Raw genomic sequence first — 19,349 nt, 5'->3', positions numbered from 1 at the left:
GCGCACACAGATGGAGGACGATTTACAAACGGCACAGCATAAAAACGTTACGTTGTTTTTTAGTCCTCTATTCCTCAAATGTATGTTAATGGACTACAGTATGACACATACATTCATTCATTTATATTACTTGTATAAGTTATTTAATTGTAAAAAAAAAACGATTGGGGGCCCCTTGGTGGCCACAGGGCCCTAAGCATGGCCGCTTAGTTCGCTTATGCCTTGGGCCGGCCCTGCTGAACTTCCAGATTATTATATAACTCAGAATTACAGAAATGGCAGAAGATTTATATATCATGTCATATGCAACTTCTTCCATTGCTAGTATTTACTTTATTTTAACACATTTTATTTAACACCAACAAAGGCTATTTTCATTGCATTTTCAGAGAATAACAAATTTCACCAAACCATAATATTAATATAACCATAACTAACTATAACAACTACTAAAAACAGGAATTTAATGACATAGAAAGTAAACATGGTATTAGATAAAAACTTTATCACTTGAATATTCGACCAATAATATCCATTAATGACATTTCTGAATAATAAATCCAACAAAATATGCTTTAGAGTCAATGAAATATTCCGTAACTCACAAACTTGTTTTAACATCGCAAGGAAACCCCATTACATAATTACATAACATAATTTGTATCTGGGAGTACAATTACCTGTAAATATTTTAGTATATTATTCAGTGCAAATAATGGCATACAAGTATACAATTATATTTATGTATTCTATAATCAACACAGTAAAATACAGAGCTTTGTGTTAATGAGTTTTAATGACAATTTAAATAAAGGCATTAAGTGATAGATTTTCATACTACTAAAGCGATACTCCAGCCAAATATCAAAATTAACCCAGGATTTACTCACCATCAAGCAATCCTGCATACATATGTCCATTATCTTTCAGACAAACACATTTGGAGTTATTCTAGTAAATGTCCTTGCTTTTCAGGCCTATAATGGGAGAAAACAGGGATCAGGGAACAACTTCTGACTTTTAAGCCATAAAAGGTGCATCCATCCTTCTCAGAGATAATCCACATGGCTCCAAGAGGTTAATTAGGGTTTTTTTGTGTGTAATTGCTGCATTGTTGTAAGAAAAATATCCATATTTTAAACTTCATAGCTTTCGGTAATGACGCCATCTTGGGCGATTCACTACGCTAAAAGTCTTTCGTAAATAGCGTAAGACCAAGATGCCATCGTTACTGGAAACTAGTTGTTACATTTTATAAAGTTTGAAATATGGATAGTTTTCTTACAAAATCCCATCGATAACCCGCAGAAGACTAAAGGTACCAAAGAGCGCATACCGGACCCTTAGTGGTGCATATACAGTCCTAAAGAGTGCATATCGTTACCTCGGAGGTGCATGCCAGTCATAAGGAGGACATATCGGTACCTTGAAGATGCATATCGGTCCTAAAGAGTGCATACCGGCACCTCAGAGGTGCATATTGGTGCTAAAGAGTGCATACTGGTACCTAGAGGTGCATATTGGCGCTAAAGAGTGCATATCGGTACCTCGGAGGTGCATACCGGCCATAAAAGTACATATTGGTACCCCGGAGGTGCATAGCGGTCCTAAAGAGTGATTATCTGTACCTTGGAGGTACATACCGGACCTAAAAAGTGCATACCGGTACATCCGAGGTGCATACCGCTCCCAGGTGCATATTGGTCCTAAAGAGTGCATATCGGTACCTCAAAGGTGCACCATTTTGCAAGATTTAAACAACACTGCTCCAGAAACACTTCCTGTTTTTAGTTTGTAACTGTTTTCTTTATTTCACACATATCTTAAAGATGTTTGCTTAACTTTTTGATTCAGTTCTATATGTTTTGTTGGGTTAAGAGGCGCATATTGGTACCAAAGAGTGCATATCGGTACATCAGAGGTGCACACTGGTCCCAAAGTGTGCATACCGCTACATCCGAGGTGCATATCGCTCCCAAAGTGTGCATATCGGTACATTTGAGGTGCATTTCGGTCCTAAAGAGTGCATACCGGCACATTAGAGGCGCATACCGCTCCCAAAGTGTGCATATCAGTACATTTGAGGTGCATATTGGTACCAAAGAGTGCATATCAGTACCTCAGAGGTGCATATTAGTACTAAAGAGTGCATAGTAGTACCTCAAAGATACAAATTGGTACCAAACGCATACATATCTGTACCTAAATGGTACATATTAGGACCTTTTTAAATGACAACTTTTTTTGACATTTTTTTCTGAAATTGTGTGAACTATAGCATTATATGTAGGTGTTATGTTATTTAGTTGATAAATGAGGGATTGAAAAACATCCTCTGTATGATCTCTACCTAAAGATCAAGGGTAAACACAAATGCATGTTTCTTGTTTAAAATAAAGCTCTCTCTGTTTAACCGGACATTTTTTTCCGATACGGATTAGGTGCATTTCCCTCAGCGCTTCTATTTCACAGCACTAATAGGCCATTAACAGATAAGATAAATTTTATGAGTCTATTAAGGAAGTGTAAGTTAAATGACAATCAAAGGGTCAAGTCATTGTAATTTCCCATGATGCTACAGTGCTGCGGGTTGAGTTTGATGTCATAATTGGCTTTGCTCCTGTTGCTTAGGGGATTAGACTGTATAGGCTTGAGTTTTTATAGGTGTTGTTATTAACATTTAATACATTCCTACTGGCATACAGACAGAGACCGTGCCCTCTGTTCTCAAAAAGGCGTACATGGCTTTGGTGGCATCTATGTTTAATACAGAGCAGTCAGTTCCAGAAACATCACCCTGAAGATCTCAAGGCCGTGTGGGGGGAGGAGGTGAAGGTAACGCTGACCCTAATGTCGAATATGCTACTCTGTATCACTACTCATCCTTACAGCTTGTATATAGTGCATTCATTCATAATCTATTTAGAATAACATGAATGGGATTAAGCAGATTTGATGCGTATAATACATGCAGAGAGCATTCGGTTAATAATCATCATCAAATTTTTGACTGAAAACTATGTGACTGAATTAGAGTATGTGTGCATGCTTGTTTTTGTATACATTTCTTTCACTATTTTCCTGCTGGTGAGTCTTGGTTTCTACTTAAATATTTTATTGCAACTTTCACCTCTGTCTGGCTCATTGCGGGATTTGAAGGGCACCGTTCTTTGTAAAGCTGCTTTAAAACAATTTAGGTTGTGAAAAGCACCAAACAAATGACGGTCTTACAGTATCACCAGATTGTAGCACACTGAAAATCTAAAGACAGGGTTCCCACGGGTCCTTGAAATTCTTGAAAGTTTGTGAATCTGGGGGAAAAATTCAAGGACCTGGTAAGTTTTTGAAAATATACATTCATAGATACAGGTCATTGAAAGTGCGTGAATCTATTTTATGCAAAAAGTTTTCTGGAAAAAAATCCATATTATAAAACGGGCAGTTCTGGTTCTTCATTCTGATTGGTTGAAATGTGTTCTAAGCCGTGATAAAAAAAAACGGTAACCCCACGGTTCAGACCGCATTACATAAGTATCACTGCGCCACTGTTGCTGCGTCCTGATTTATGAAAATAAACACCACAGTCTTTAATTATATTTTAAATTTTTCTACAATTGCACAATTAATGGCCATATCCAGATAAATGACAATAAATATTGTTGAGTCATCTCGTCGATAAAGAGAAAACGTTGTCTGAGGAGTTTCTAACGTCCGCGTTCATACGTCCGCTATTATCCACTAGATGGCGATCTTACCCAACTTAAACACTGACGCATTCACTCAACACTAAAAACACAGCGTGTAAGTTTTGATGGCTTTGAATCTGATCTCTTACATAAGTTCTTCACAAAAATTGATTTATCTCCGCTTTTAGCTTAAAAATGTGAGAGGTGATAAGAGAACAAATGAAGGTAGGATGAAACGTTTTTTTTTTTTGTTTTTTTTTTTGAAAGCGGATGGTCTGTTCTTTCATTTGATATTTTATGTTTATTTTAAGAAGATAATTTTTCTGCAAGGCATTACTGCAAGGCATTAAACTAAAACTGTGTGGCAACTTAAAAAAAAGCTGACTGGGAAAGAGTTCGGCATGCTTCCAAGCATATTTGATCATCACTTCAACAGTTGCACGATATACATGTTAATGTATGAATTAGATGAATGTTGGTTTATAAAATAAACACCACAGTCTTAAATCATATTTTCATTGTGTCTTTGCTGCGTCTGTGTTGGTTGGGAACTGCGCTCTGTTTCAGTCACACTTGATTCTGAGGAACTACTTTGTTTGGTGGAAGAGTAATATTTGTACTAATATAATTACAACTCATTTGTGTTTTATTTTATAAAATCCCGCTAACGTTATGCATATGAAGTAACCTTTTTATAAACGCAATAACCCCCGCGAAGCAGGGTTCCTTGTGTAGTGTAGGATAATATCATTAAAATTCTAGACTTATTAAGCACACATGCTAAACTGTTCCCTTTAAATGCTTATATCTTCTATGTGCAAATATTGATTTATAACAAAATGCTTTTTTGCAGTTGTGTTTGAGAGGGTTACGTATGTAACTGTTGTTCCCTGAGAAGGGAACAAGACGCTGCGTCTCCCTTGCCATACTTCCTGCGTCCCTGTAACGCTGTCTTTGGCAATATTTCAGATAGCGATATACTTCCTGGCTTCCGCACCACCCTGTCTTTGTCGTTAAGCCCCACCATTGGTTGAATTTGATAGACAAATTAAGACGCACTTACCCCTGCAGGCATCCCCAAAGTTTCACCGCAGTGACTTAGCACGAGTTCCCTTGAAAGGGAACTGTAACAATGTATCTTAAAAGGTAACACAATGTAACCTTGCTCTCACTTGAAATGTGTCCGCACATTGAATTTAAAGCGTAACTAAACCCCTGGTCAGAGCCTGACTCCACCCACTGGCAATATTTGAAAAATGCAAGAAAAGTGGACAGATCCCAAGGAGATAGAGGGGACGAACTAAGTATGTGGTGAGATCGTAACAAGGGCGTGGTGAGCTTAAACCTGCTTACGTCACGAGTCATTTTTTGGACTCAACATCCAATAGGAAAATTCAACTGCAGTAGCCACCGTTCAACCTGAAGAGGGCAGCACTCAGACGTTTTTTCACCATATATTGTAGTATTGAAACACTTTATATCCAAATGTCAAAAAACTTACTAAAATCAATGAATAGCACTAATAAAGCCCCATTCTTACAGATCATTAACTAAAAAAAGTTGGTTTAGGGTTTAGTTACGCTTTAAGGGTATTGCACCTGGAAAGTCCTTGAAAGGTCCTTGAATTTGAAGTTAACTAAGGTGTGGGAACCCTGTAAAGAGCAAGACAAAGATAGTCGGTAAGAAAGTATACAGTGCTTTGATCTGAATCTACGTTATTTACATTTATGCATTCGGCAGACGTTTTTTATCCAAACTAGCGACTTACAGTGCATTTAACCCACACATTTTAGCTGTATGTGTGATCAAACCCATAACCTTTGTGGTGCTAACATAACGCTACTGTATAGAAAGATATGGGAAAGAAACAAATGGGTCTGTGTTTAAATAAGGTTTCAGAGGTAATGCCGTACTGAATTAATGTTTTATTCCCTGCGGTGCTTTTTTAATACCTATACAGTAAAGTTAAGGGCCCTCCCTCAATGTCTGTTTGTTACCCGTTTTATGTGCCATCTCCTAGGCCACATCCATTACTGTAAATAGCAGTAATATATGTCACATTGCTCCTTTTTTAATCAATTTTTGATTTTACAAAGTGACGTGTATGGTGCTTTAACCAACAGTACTGTCACGAAGCTTTACAGAACCCGTACAGCACTCAAAGAGTAAAACTGAGCCAACAAGAAAAGATAAAAAAAAACTGCCTTATGGGAAGAAAAGCCACTTGGTAAGCAAATAAAACAAACAAAAGACAGGCCTACAGAGACAAAAGCCCATCTGCCTTTGCTAGGAGTGCATTTCTAATAATGAATCATCAATCTGCTTTAAACTACGTAAACAATTGCACATCTCCAATACTCTGAAATGCAACCTAGAAAACAAGAATCATCGTACGGAGTACTGTATAGTAAGAGGTACAAAAGAAAATGAAATCCATATTGCGTATAAATCAGTGGCGGAGAAACGTACGACTATTCCAGGCTGGCCGCCGACTGGGTTTTGGCCATGCGGAGAATTGCGTTATCAATTTCATACGCAGCAATAAACTCAAAGTACCATGAAACAATAAAACCACTGACCACAGACCCACTGTATCATCTGCTGTGTTTTTTGGCAGCGTTGAGTGCTAAAGCTCAGCCTTACGTAAGGCCTTTACATCAGTACTAGTATGAACATATGCCGAGATCATTTGATTCTCAAAATATTATCCTGGAAAGATGAACTGAAATAATAAATGTGCTGTGTTGTCAAACTTGATGTTAATTTAATTATAAAAACAAAAAAGCAAAGACTTTCAAATAATTGCAGTCACACTTTGATTTAAAACAAAGAATCTCGGGATTATGCTACAGTGCTATAATAAACCCAACAGTGCAAATACCGTGTGATCTTTCAGCAAATATAATGTACACCCAAAGCACAAAGCCTCCGTCTCTCTCCAGATATTTATTCATTTCCCTATTTTACCGCAGCACAGAAACACAGCCGAAAGATGCCAGGCTCCTTGAATGCTCTGAATCAGCTGATAAATAATGCATATACATTTATCGATTAATATTTCACTAGGTGGAGCTTGCTGAGGAATTTCAGAGGAGGGCAATAACGCCACGCGTGATAAACATTGGCCTTGGCCGGCGTATTTTTTTTTTCCAGGGACTCGTGGATTCAGAGGAATGTATGTTTGCTATTGAAACTGACAGTACGGCATTACAGCTAATAACAATTTGTGCATCTAACGGCCTCTAATGACACTTGTGGTTATTGGAAATGTGAAGGTTGAGTTAATGAGCTGCGGACAGTCATCAGTGCTATGGGATACTCAGAGTTAATAAAATATCACACCACTGAATATATTTACACAATCCAAGGCTGGGCATGTCCATCTGCTGATATCTTAGCTTCGTCCTCTATCAAAAAGCTTTTGGGGCAATGCCATCAAAGTAATGCTCGAGGGCAAACTGCAAAAAATCCACTATTTTGTGCTGTTGGCCCCTAACCATTGCTGCCGCTTATGCAACGTGCCATCCAAGTTGTACCTGTTCATGCATGATAAGCTCGCAAACTCCATCACAGCAACTGTATTATTTATGGTTTGTTTGGCTTCAACATTTGAACTGTGAATAAAGAGGTCCACCAGTAGATGTTCTGGTTGGCTATGTACGCTTTGTCCTGACTCGATTGTATTTTTTTTTATTGCAAAATACAAAAACAGAACACAAAATGTAGGGATGGTTTTGATATGAAAAGAGCTATCAGTCGATAGTTGGTGTGAAATAAGCACTGCGAGTGGTCTGGTTTGTGTCTTAAAGACCACAGGCATATATTCCACTTTGTGTCAGCAGTGTTGTTTTTGGCAGCCCTTTTAGTTTTCGTTTTAGTCTTTTGGACGAAAATGCTTTTAGTTTTAGTCACATTTTAGTCACTTGTAAAATTTATAGTTTTAGTCAAGTTTTAGTCGACGAAAACGCAAAAAGGTTTTAGTCAAGTTTTAGTCGATGAAAACGCAAAAAGGTTTACATTTACCGTCGTCTCCCAATATGCATTCCGTTTTTATGTCTGATGGATTATACTGAAAGTATGTCCATAAATCATCTCGTCGTTTCCGTTTATTGGCGTCACCGCTACGGTCCTTCGAACTCGCCACAGCCGCAGATGTGTTGTTGTTGTTGTTTGAAATCTGGTGCGCGTGCGCGGCATGGCGGCAGCCGGGTGGTGGGCGTGAGCGTGAATGAGACTGTGTTGAGTGTTGACCCAAAACAAGGATAAAAAGCGGCAGCATTGCTGATACTTTTGAGCTAAAAACAGACAGATTTCACGCAAAATAGGCAGAAATGACATGCATTATGAACGTCAGACTTATAATCATTTTCGTTTCGTCTCGTTTCGTCAACGAAAACTCGAAAGCGTCTCGTCATGTTTTCGTCACCTTAGAGACATTTTTAGCTAGTCATCGTCGCGTTAGCGTCATAAAAAATAAGTGCGTCAACGAAATCATTTCGTTATCGTCATCGTTGACGAAAACAACACTGTGTGTCAGTGAAATTCAATGCTTATTAGATTTGGATAAATCCGAAACATAAACAAATCCTTTAGTTCATCTAGTGCGTGCCTGCAGAATGTTACGCAGTAATTTAAAGGGCTGACTTTTTCCATGTTTAAGTGCTATAATTGGGTTCTCAGTGCTTCTATCAACCTAGAAAATGGGAAAAATATCAACCCAGTAACTTAGTTTTGGTAATCCTTTCTCTGCAAGCACATGAAAAATTAGGACATTGAAATTTGACTCTCCTTATGATGTCATAAGGAGATCTTACAATAATAAATAATAATCTGCACTATCCAACCACGGCACAGCCATTTAGTGCAGAGAGAAAGAAAGAGAGAAATATTTCACAGCACAATTGAGTTTCGATTGCAACAAACTACCATCTTTGCGATCAGGGTTTGAATTTCATCAGCTCATTTGCATTTTAAAGGACACACCCAAAACGGCACATTTTTGGCCAAAGTGTCATTTTAATATGTTATAATAAATTATCCATGAGCTAAAACTTCACATACGTACTCTGGGGACATCAAAGACTTATTTTACATCTTAAAAAAGTCTTGTGACATGGCCCCTTTAAATGAGCTCTCCTCCTTGCAGCATATTTTTAACGTGCGATATTACATCTGTATTACTGTAACTGTGAAAAAATGACAATCCATGAGCTTTATTAAAAAATGAGAAAAAATCCCTGTATCCCAAACTGGCTACTCAAATATTATGTAAAAATCAGTATGCGAAATGAGTAGTACGTCCGAAACATCGGTATGCAGAAAACACTGTGAGAAATACCCAGATGGTCTACTGTTTCTGCTGAGTTTTCTCTCTATGCATCGGATGGACACTTTTCAATCCCATGAGGCCACAGGAGCTGAGGAGCCACCGAATTCGAGAAGTTAATAAATGTAAAATACCGGAAAGCTGTATTTTTATCCAATGGATATTGGCGCCAAAAATTGGGCCCCGTGCACACTGGAACGTTTCGGGATAACAACAGCAGTAAAATGCGGGAGTGAATCCCCTAATGATCGTCCCATGTGTACAGTACAAGAGTCGGTCCTGAAACTGTGATGATTGCATTACTGCATTATGTTTTGCTGTTTTCATGAACCACTATCTACAGAGGCGTTATTTTTTACATTTCTATGCATTTTGCAGACCCTTTTATTCAATGTGACTTACAGTGCATTGCAAAGTGTACTGTACATTTTATCAGTATGTGTTCCTGGGTTCGAAGCTATGTCCTTTTGCGGGTTTTTTTTTTGTAAATGAGCAAAGTGTTTGGCGTTATTAAGGTGGTATGGTGCAGGTGGCAGTATTTTGATCTTATTTGTAAAGAAAAGGATATGGATTTATTTAACTTTATTATGGGTTCGTTCTTGCTCTCTATTTATATTGTCCAAGATCTGAAAACATGAGTAAAGGGTCCACTAAACTTTTGCGTAGGAGCGACAGCATTTCCTCAATGGCGTAGGCTATGCATTGGTCTTCATTTACACTTCTGCGTCGTTGTTCGAGTCGACATGCACGTACACATGTGGATCGCTAGTAGGCAATGCCCACACCGGGCATGTCCTGGTGTAAAGTATACACGGTATCAAGGCGAGAAAAATGGGGCTTTATTTACGTGGTTGTTGTCACTACATCAACGATTAAGTAAGGAATAATTGATGACAAGGCGTTGAATTATTAGAAAAATAATGCACACCCGAGGTTGTGATGCGGCCACGATGCGGGTGTGCATTATTTTTCTAATAATTCAACGGCCTGGAATTAATTATTTCGCTTATACTACAGTTACCACACCTCAAGACATTGATCAGATGATATATTTAAAAGGGATTCGTCCGGTTGTTGTACTTAAATCGCTATTGTGAGTAGGACTATTTCTTCCGCGTCTCATCCAATGGCTCTTTTGCTTGTTTCAAAACGTCCTTTTAAAACTGCCATTGGAGGCTTGTGCCGTTGATAGCAATCTGATGCAGTTATTAATAGTTATTAGAGAGAGAGAGAAGAGAGAGAGAGAGGCTAGACTAGGCTACCTCTGTGCATCTCTAAACAGCGCTGTTATTGCCTCAGTCAGCTGCCTGGAACTACATTCGCCGTACATTTTCCAGAAAATAATTGCACACCTCAGAACATTCATCAGCCAATCAGGTTCAAGCATTCAACAGACGCGTAGTATAATCCCGACTAATCGTTTGCAGAATAAAAGTTTTTGTTTACATCATATATGTGTGTGTACTGTGTATAATAATTATGTTTATAGGGTTCAGCAGTAACAACATAAACACGCGGCTTTCGTGGTCTTCACGTAACTTCCGGCAAACTCAGCTTAGAATAAATAACAACAAAGTCCTTTTAAAGTAGTTTATTTATATAACAAGCAAAATAAACAACAATGTAGATTACATAGGAATCCAAAACATTTTTTATAGGTCCGGGACTCGATTAAAAAAATGTATCTAATTAATTAGAGGCTTTGTAATTAATTAGTCGAAATTAATCACATTTTAATCACATATAAATATTTGACCTGAGAACATTGAGAAGTTTTTTTTTCACATGGATTTTTAGTATACCATGAATAATGACTGAATACATACACTCTAAAAAACGATTCGTTGGCTGAACAACCATAACTTATAAAAGTAATTGGATTAAACACAAAAAACTTAGTATTTATAACTTTTCAACCTCTACTTACCATATTTAGTATGTGTAACACAAAAATTTAAGTTACCAGGTGAACTTAAATGTATCCAAAAATAAAATGAAAAAAACATAAGTAATGCTAACTACTATAACAATTGCATCAAAATTAAGTAAATCTAGCATAACATTTTAAGTAACTATAGAGCCACGTGATTTCCCATGATGCCTTTCCAGCCAAAAATTATGACATCTGTCGTAGCCATTTTGTAAAGCACATGCCCTGTAAAAAAAATCCAACTTCAAAATGTTCTTTTAACAAAAAACAAAAAACAAAGTTTTTCTTGTTGAAGGGCATCAGTTCATTAATTTGTGTTCACTGAATGAAATAAGCATAATCATCCTGCTAACAAATATCATTTGTTGACTGGAGTTTTAAGTTTTTGTCCAATTTGTTTACCCAACTTGCCAAATTGAGTAATCTGAACAAGCAATTTAAAAAAACAATGGTCTGAATAGTTCCCAGCATGCATTGCGACATGTTCACTTCTTTGGTTAATATTTACTAAAAAAGATGACTGTTTTAATGTTTGCTGGGTTTATTCATGTTGATATGTTGTTAATGTTAGTTATATGTTGTATTTAGAGTTATTTTGAAAAAAATTATGTTTGTTCATTGTTACCATGATTGAGAAGTGTGTGCTCAGTGTAGAGGGCAACACAGTGGGTTAGCGCGCATCATTGTTTCTCACAGCAAAAAGGTCACTGATTCAAGCAAGAGCTAAGTCAGACAAAGACTTTGTTCAGGAGACCTTTCTGTGTACATGCCCACAGTCCAAAACATGCAGGTTAGCTGAATTGGGTATACTAAATTGCTCCAACTTCACTCTAAAATATGTGTTAGATTTACTTAAAAAGTGTGATGCAAAAATGGTGCATATATATTTTAAGTAATCCCAACTTGGAATAGTTTTGCTTAGAATAAACAAGAAAATATGTGTTATATGAACTTAAATATTTGAGTTCATCATCACTCTTTTCTTAAAAATGTAAGTAAATAAAACACAGGTTTTCTTGTAAATTTTAAGTAAAACTATCAAAGTTGGGAATACTTAAAAAGTGTGATGCAAAAATGGTGCATATATATTTTAAGTAAATCCAACACATCATTTTTTAGAGTGTAAGCTTAAGCAACAAAATATTCTTTATTTTTGTTCAACCAAGTCGTTGTACTCGGAGTCGGGCTAACGTCCACGCTAGCTGCTATATGTTTTGCATTGAGATGATACTTGAGGCTCGATGTGCTGCGGTGATATGCGAATTCCTTGTTGCATAGCTTACACACAACCATGCTCTTATCGACGCTTCCATCCGTTCGTTTTTTATAAAAAAAATTCCCATCCACGGGGCCAACCAAAGCAATCTCATCAGCTTCTTCGTTCATGTTCACTGTGGTTTGTTGTTGTCTGAAGTCATGATGAACGCTAGTTGGTGCTCCAGTATATTCGGTCCGCCGAAACTCATCCAATGAGAAATGTTCTGCGGTGCAAAAATAAGTGTGATTAAAATGCGTTAAAAATGTTTAACGCGTTAAAATCCCGGCCCTAATTTTTTATTTTCGAAGAGGTATTTGTTTAAGAGTTCAGTTTCAGCAACTAGTCAAACCATAAAACAAACAAAAACCGAAGTAAAGTTCGGGCCAGGCGCTTATCGCGTCACCGCACGTGCACCCGATAAAATAGTCTATATAAATACACACACATGCATGTATATATTTAAGAAATATTTACATGTGTATATACACTTGTATATTTATATATTATTTATATTATATATAATAATAAATACTTAATATATAAATATATTTTTTGTTAAATATATACTACATGCACATGTGTGTATTTATATATATACATAATTATTATACACAGTACACATGCACATATATGATATAAACAAAAACTTTAATTCTGCAGATGATTAGTGACGATTAATGGTTTTGCAGTCCTAATATGCATACTTTACCAATACATACAGTACTATATTTAATGGTTAACAAGTGGGCACTTAATTTTATCTAGTAAGTACTCCTCAAAATATGTGATTAAGGATACAGATTAGGCATAAGTGATATAATTGTTATTTAGCCTATATGTCCTGCTAGTAATTTTGCACAATGCTATATGATTTGTATTATTGTAAGAACTTTACTTTGTAAAGTAAACATTTGATGCAAGGTGTAAAATTCAACTTAAACAGCGTGCTTTATATAGCCTACTTGTCTTTTATAGTACTAATGAAAAATATCAATGAAAGGACTGCAGCTTAACAAAGCCTCCATTCATTTTGATGCACCCAGACAGCCAAATAAGAAAAACATCCAGAAAACAATAACAAGGACACAAACCTACAACCCATGACGTGATGCGCAATAGATCGTATACTTGTGACGTGATATTATTTCTCACGCGAGTGCACGTGCGCATAGCTCACGTTATATGAGCGAGAACGACAACAAATATGCTCTCTTTTCAGATGTTACGTTCAGTCTGACATCATGGGAGCTCCGCGAGCTTAAAAGAGAGAGTAAAAAACACAAGAGGAGAGAAACAGAGGGCTGACTAACCTCCTCTTCTCGGGCAGCCGCGGTCACATGACAGCAGCGAGGACTCGCCGAGAACGCGCCTGAGAGGACCGAGAGAACGCGCACCGTTCGCCATACTGTGTTTTGTGCCATAACGCGTTTTTATCGCAACATTTTACTCCCACTCGGTGAGTACGTTTTCAGGCCTTTTTGTAACCCTTTTTTGTCTTTTCAAATTGCTCTTTTTATTTTTTCTCTCTCCTGTCGTTGGGGTTTGATCGGTAAGATTTGACAAGTGTTGTTTTTAGGCGTTTTTGCGAGCCGTGCCTCAAGTTTTCAGTATGCGGTGATTTCTATCGGGCTGTTCAGTAGTGACACTGGGCAAATACGCGCTTGCATTGGTGTCAACTGGTTTTTAAATCCGTTTTTACCTATGTGCAATGATAGTGGTTTTGAAACATCTTTTTCTTTTTTGGTTTCCCACCCTTGACTTTTGCTGTAGATGTGCTTTGCTTGTATTTTGCGGTGTTTGTTCGTGAGAGTTTTGTGATTTTGATGTCACCATTTGCCTTTTATTTTGGTGCGTCTTTTCTTTGCCCACACAAAAGAAAGTCATTTTCTGACCTTTTAATGCGAAACTTTTCTTGCGGCTTACTACTGATGGCGTTTGTTTGTTTTTGGTTTTTCTTTCCTTTTTCGATGCCTTTTACTTTTGCTGGTGATCTTGTGGTGAAGGGATTTTTGGATGTGATCCTTTTTCGCGTAGATGATGCAAAGTAAGGTTTCTGTGAAGGGAATGAGTGTTTCTTTGGGAGAAATATCAATGCGTCTTTGCTTTCCACGAAGATGAACAGACGATTCTCCCTTGCAGGTATATAAGGACAAGAAATGGAAATCTTACAGCACATGTTTGTGTTTGCAATAAAAGCAAGGCGATTTTGAAATGCTGATATGTCAATTATGTATTCTTATTCTTTGGCTGGGTGCTTGATCATCAAATACTGTATCTGTAGTTGTACTTGTGCATAACCACATTGCAATGTATTTTCTACGTGAAATCTGTACATACATAACTTTACTGTTGCATTCATATAAACAACAAGCAAAAAAAAGGTTTATTTTTTAAATATACACCCTATACCCTTATCAGTTGAAGACTCTGTGGTACTGTTATGGTTCAGATTTGCAGCATGTCATATTTATTATAAAATATATATATATATTATAAACAATTTTGAGGTTTAAAAGAGTCTAAATCTTAAAGCGGCACACACATGTATCATTCACACTTGGATACAAACAGGTAAATAACATGCACAACCATAATAAATCTTTATTTTTGTAAAATGATGAGCACAATAGCATTTGATGATAGGCACGTGAAAGATTTTAGGCTCTTTTGTCATTTTAGTGTTTCAGCACCATGGACAGCGCCAATCACAATCCTATAGGTTTTCAGCACTGCAAACAAGGACAGCCAACTTTTCCCATGGGAGCTATTATGTACACCGGGAGACCTATTGTGATGCATACAGAGCTTTTGTGTTCAGAATTGTCTGCCTAAGTTTCTTCAACTACTTGGAAAAACTGTAAGCATTCTGCGCACAGTCTTTCCCATACTTACCTAATCAATGACACGGCGGGGTGCGTGTGTGGGCAGACCAAACTGTAACTGCTGTTTTGCTTTTTCCTTAAGCATCACCTATGTCACTTAGTGCCTCAAATAGCTTCAGTCTTAATGCTGCTCGCCCTAGTGATTGTAAAGGTGGCGGGACTCGCAGAGGTAGATGTACGTGGCGTGGTTTGAAAGATGCCTCTGCTGCGTTGATAAATGTGTCTTTCTCTGTCATCTCTCCAGCTGGGTGTTATGATAGCCAGTGTTACTTCCTGCGGTGTCGTCTCAGCCCTCCAGGCAATTTTCCCCTGTTATCTGGGCGTTGCACATGAGAGCTATAAATGAGGGTTGAGAAATATGATAGCTCATGTGTGGAGATGGCTTCGCGCTTATGAATAAAACATCGTATCGCTAGTAAAGAACTGTTTACGGTGGACATGTGCCCGCCCGCCATCGGAGTTGAGCCGGACTGCGTTTGTGTGCTTGGCAAGTGGGCCGACTAACCTGCCTCTCTTTTGATATTCATATCTTGTTAGTTGATTTTTTTGATGAAGTTTTCTTCTTTGACTCTTGATGTGCTCGGAAAGATATTACCGTGTGTTGATATCGGTTGTCTCCTTACAGCTATAGCGAGAAGATTTATAAATGGAAGCGTTTGCAGGAATGCGAGAGCTCTTAGATTCTTACACTGCCAAAGCAACAAGACAGAAAGGATCAGAGTCAAAAACCCTTTGAACTGCTGTCTCTGACCTGTCACGAGGGAAAAAATTACAGGGCCGGTTAGTGAAACGGGACACTTTGGGATATAGAAACTGCTACAGCATTCCAGTTAGTCCATTGATTTTCTTTTACAATAAGGCTGCATTTTTTAAGAACCATGTGAGGTTAAAAGTCATCATTAAATGGCAGTTCAAGGGAAAAAAATGGTCAGGGAATCAAAGTTTGGAAATGTATTGGATTGTGAAAACTGGGTGGTTTATTACAAAATGGATCCAGAACTAAATGTGGGATTAGTGGACACTCCTGAAACACCAATTTTTGGGAGAGGAATGAAATCCGGGCTGCTGTGTTGTGATGGTTAACTTCTCCCTTAAAGGATTAGTACATTTCCTTTAAAAAATCCAGATAATTTACTCACCATCATTTCATCCAAAATGTTGATGTCTTTCTTTGTTCAGTCGACAAGCAATTATGTTTTTTGAGGAAAACATTCCAAGATTTTTCTTATTTTAATGAACTTTAATGGACCCCAACACGTAACACTTTTTAACAGGATTTTAAAGGACTCTAAATGATCTCAAACAAGGCATAGGGGTCTTATCTAGCAAAATGTTTGTCATTTTTGACAATAAAAATGCACTTTTAAAACACAACCTCTCGTCTAACTCCGGGCCTGTGATGCGCCAGCGCGACCTCACGCAATACGTCATCACGTCAAGAGGTCACGGATGACGTATCGAAACTACGCCCCAGTGTTTACAAGTGTGGAAAAAGAAGACCGTTCCATCGTTGTTGTATGTGGAATGATACTAATTAATGTCTTTGTGTCAGTTTATTGTTTAAAATGGTCCGCAAATGTGCGTTTCATATATGTAACACGTGAACTTTCCACGGCATTACGCAATTACGTGAGGTCGCACTGGCGCGGCACAAGACCGGAGATAGACAAGAAGTTGTGGTTTAAAAGTGCATATTTTTAGAGTCTTTTGAAACTCCAAGGAAAAAAAACTGTTAAGTGTTAAGTGTTGGTGTCCATTAAAGTCCATTTAAATGAGAAAAATCCTGGAATGTTTTCCTCAAAAAACATAATTTCTTCTCGAATGAACAAAGAAAGACATCAACATTTTGGATGACATGGTGTTGAGTAAATTATCTGAATTTTTTTAAGAAAATGGACCAATCCTTTAAGATTTTAGATTTTTTTCCTAAAGGAATATTCCATTTTCTTAAAAGAAAAATCCAGATAATTTACTCACCACAATGTCATCCAAAATTGTGATGTCTTTCTTTGTTCAGTCGAGAAGAAATTATGTTTTTTGAGGAAAACATTGCAGGATTTTTCTCATTTTAATGGACTTTAATAGACACCAACAATTAATACTTAACTCAACACTTAACAGTTTTTTTCAACGGAGTTTCAAAGGACTATAAACAATCCCAAACAGGGCATAAGGGTCTTATCTAGCAAAACGATTGTCATTTTTGACAACAAAAATAACAAATATAAACTTTTAAAGCACAACTTTTCGCTTAGGTCAGGTCCAGCGTGACCTAACGTAAATGCGTAGTGACGTAGAGAGGTCACGTGTTACATATATAAAACGCACATTTGCGGACCATTGTAAACAATAAACGGACACAAAGACAAAGACAACGTAGGAACGGTCCTCTTTCACCAGACTTGTAAACACTGTTGCGGAGTTTCGCGTTCGTCCTCTGTGACCTCTTGAAGTGATGATGTATTGCGTCGGGTCATGCTAGCGCATGACGACCGGATCCAAACGAGAAGTTGTGCTTTAAAAGTGGATATTTGTTATTTTTATTGTCAAAAATGACAATCGTTTTGCTAGATAAGACCCTTATGCCTCGTTTGGGATTGTTTATAGTCCTTCGAAACTCTGTTGAAAAAAACTGTTAAGTGTTGAGTTAAGTGTTAATTGTTGGTGTCTATTAAAGTCCATTAAAATGAGAAAAATCCTGCAATGTTTTCCTCAAAAAACATAATTTCTTCTCGACTGAACAAAGAAAGACATCAACATTTTGGATGACATGGTGTTGAGTAAATTATCTGAATTTTTTTAAGAAAATGGACTAATCCTTTAAGATTTTAGATTTTTTTCTTAATAGTATTGCTCATTCTTATAAATTCAGCATTTTTGCTATTTACATCACTGTTACTTAAAAGATGCGTATATAGCTCTTTGGTGGACATTATGTGTAGGTCCCATACACTGAATAGGAAAGCTATTACTTTACAGCAGTATGCAGAGATTACAAAGACGAACTTGCTCTTTTTTTTGCAAAATGTGTGTTGATCCATTAAGCTGTGACCTGTAAGGAATGTGTATTAAAATACATTTACATTTATGCATTTAGCAGACACTTCTATCCAAAGCATCTCACAGTGCATTACAAGTTATACATTTTTATCAGTACGTGTGTTCCTTGGGTTCGAACACATGACCTTTTGCGATGCTAAAGCAATGCTTTATCACTGAGCTGTACAGGAGAAAGTAAATGGCATTGACTTGATTTCATGTTGACTTTAAAAAGTCAAGCACACCGTTACGATTAAACAGACTCGTGACTTTCTCAATGTAAAAAATAAGTCTGCCTCATTTAACATGGATGTTTAAACAATCAGATTTCTAAATGATATTCTAATGACTACAAGCTTTTATTGCTTTCTTAGGCTCGTAGTCTAATCAACAAAACATCAGAGTGGCGAAGGACAGAAATGCTTTTGAGTTCACAATGAGATTATTTCCTATCATGGTCAAATCTTAATGACAAGCTGAATTAGATAAAAGCTTTCTCTCTCTCTCTCTCTCTCTGTCTCTCTCGCTCTTCTTTACTTTCTCTCCTCAAGGATGAAGCCCTCTCGTAAACCCCTGAACAGAAACATCTCACCCTTGGCAGCGAGCGCCGAGCTTTCATAGGCTCACAGGAATCCGTTTCTCATTTCTGTCAATTTGATAAATGAGAATTCTTCATTAAATTATCATATTCTCAACAATCAAACCCATTTCTGTAGAAGAAAAAGGCAATCTGTCTGAGCTTTTAAGTGCCAATTATGTTAAAACATTTAAATTATAACACAGTCCTTAAGCACAACCTCTTGTGTGACGCGTGCTCCACTAACCTTCCCAGTTAAATAGTTTAGTTAACCTTGAGTTTCATTTTCGTTTCAAATTGACTAAATAATTTATATATTTTTATGGTGTAGAGCTGTTAAAATCAAGCCTGAGTCTATTTGTACAATTAATACATATTTATTATTTGTCAATGTTTTTACACGCGCCGCCTCTAAACCAACTTCTCAGCTGACATCGCCAAGCCTTTTTTTCTTTATATCTACAGACATAAATATTAGGGCTGTGACGATAAATTGCCTATTTGCATATTAATGTCCCATTAAAATGTCTGAAATCAATTCTGAATCCCAAGGCTGCGATTCTGTGTTTCATGCCCAGCTTGTGCATGTACCATGGCGTTTTGGTCTGTAAGAAGTTCTTTTAAAATCAATCTAAAATCATTATCATCATA

At 37.2% G+C, this 19,349-nt stretch overlaps 1 protein-coding gene across 5 annotated transcripts in view; it reads left to right on the top strand.

Annotated features, from left to right (window-relative positions):
• Positions 1-13,393: 13,393 nt before the first annotated feature.
• LOC129426544 (RNA-binding Raly-like protein) overlaps positions 13,394-19,349 on the top strand; it is a 181,600-nt gene continuing 175,644 nt past the window's right edge. Inside the window, exon 1 of one of the 5 annotated variants that reach the window (XM_055182942.2) lies at positions 13,394-13,656. The gene's annotated coding sequence lies outside the window, so the exon portion shown is untranslated. Of the gene's footprint in view, positions 14,340-19,349 lie in introns of all 5 variants that reach the window. The other 4 variants (XM_055182941.2, XM_055182940.2, XM_055182939.2 and 1 more) reach the window with 4 other exon arrangements.

Source organism: Misgurnus anguillicaudatus, chromosome 25, assembly GCF_027580225.2.
Source record: "Misgurnus anguillicaudatus chromosome 25, ASM2758022v2, whole genome shotgun sequence".
In the NCBI taxonomy this organism is placed as follows: Eukaryota; Metazoa; Chordata; class Actinopteri; order Cypriniformes; family Cobitidae; genus Misgurnus; species Misgurnus anguillicaudatus.
The sequence above is the reverse complement of the archived record's forward strand: the minus strand, read 5'-3'. Positions and strand labels throughout refer to the sequence as shown.